This window comes from Rhinolophus sinicus, chromosome 3 (assembly GCF_057876585.1).
Source record: "Rhinolophus sinicus isolate RSI-liver-muscle chromosome 3, RSI-T2T, whole genome shotgun sequence".
NCBI lineage: Eukaryota > Metazoa > Chordata > Mammalia > Chiroptera > Rhinolophidae > Rhinolophus > Rhinolophus sinicus.
The window spans coordinates 53800333-53801771 of record NC_142503.1 but is presented as its reverse complement, the minus strand read 5'-3'; the positions used below and the strand labels follow the sequence as shown (position 1 = coordinate 53801771).

The window sequence follows — 1439 nt, the reverse complement described above, 5'->3', positions numbered from 1 at the left end:
ATGTCCATAATACAGAAGTACACGTTGAATTCAACCAAAAGGAAGAGTATATAAAGAGATTATGTAGTGAAAACTATGTAAACTTTCTCTACCTTAGATATTTATTAATTTTGTAGATTACTGTCTTAATCCTTTCTTAATAAGAGAGTGTACCTCACTTAATCATTTTAAGAAATAAAATGAAAAAATATAATATTTCACATAGGAATAATTATCTTCAGCACCCTTTTTGTTTTTAATGGATAGAAAAAATGCCAAATTAGGATCCTGCAAGGTCAAACTCTGCTTTTCCACTACTAAAAGCTCCTTCAGGAGGCCAGCTGGTAGATATTCAACTATGAGAGTAATAATGTCTGCTCTCCTTCCTTCAATTCCATTCTATCTTTGGAGTCAGTAGCATTTATTCAAACATCCCATTATCTAAATCATTTGGCATTTGTTACTTTTCCTTTTTATTTCCCGGCGTTGTTTGAACATGTGTAGAGGAATAAATAGAACCCCTAACTAGTTTTGAATATTGAAAATCAGTAATAGTGTTCTAGTAAACTGGCAATCTTTTATCTGTTGGCTTGAGGGATTTTATTTAACCTACAAAAACTGAAAACTGAGTTATTTGTCCATCAGTTTTTATGAGAATGCTTTGTAGAAATTGTCTTTTTGTCATTCCATCTTTTTCTCTGAACTCTCATTGCACTTAGTCTTCAGCACTCAATTTAATACTTTGTCCACCTGCTGAATTATATAATTTTATTTGTTTCTTAGTTGTACATGAAGCCTTTTTATCCAGCCAGTTTTATTTCCTCCTTCCCTTCCTCTGCATCCCCAAACCATTAACTTATAGTTAAAGCATATGGTAGAAACCAGTAAACATTCTCATTGATCAATTGCTTGGAATTTTAATATAATGTATAACGTCTATCTAATAAGATACGTAAGTGTTTATTTCATTAAAGAATAATCACATAGTAGTGGAGTAGAATATTTAGACTTTATAGATATCATTATGAAGAAAGTAGGTTGCATGTGGAAACACGACTGCTCCTCGTTCCTTTGGGAGCAGGAATACATCCATAACATGCTACATTAAAAAAGGAGTTCTCAGGGCTGCCAACCTTACAGTAGAGGTTGAGTAGTAGTATATTTCTCCTACATAAAAGACTAAAGAAATAGCATGCTTGTTTTTACATTTTAAATTACATACTGATGCAGTCAACTGTTTGAAAGCTTTTTTTAAAGACTTTGTTTCTATTTATGTAAATGTTAAGCCCCATTTTATTTTAACCTCTATATAAGACATATTTTCTGTAGAAAAAAAATTGTATAGGCCGTTGTTCTTTTTTGTTACAAAACATATTTTTATAAGACTCATCAAAAACTTTCCTTTTATTATTCCGTGCTTTAGTGGCGATGTCTAGACCAATTGGATAAAACGAGTTCTT

General features: G+C 31.5%; 1 non-coding gene across 1 annotated transcript; it reads left to right on the top strand.

Moving 5' to 3' along the window:
* The first annotated feature begins 1017 nt into the window (after window positions 1-1017).
* LOC141570950 (small nucleolar RNA U109) lies at window positions 1018-1154 on the top strand. The gene has a single exon (XR_012495387.1). It is a non-coding gene; the product is annotated as a small nucleolar RNA U109 (small nucleolar RNA).
* Window positions 1155-1439: the final 285 nt, after the last annotated feature.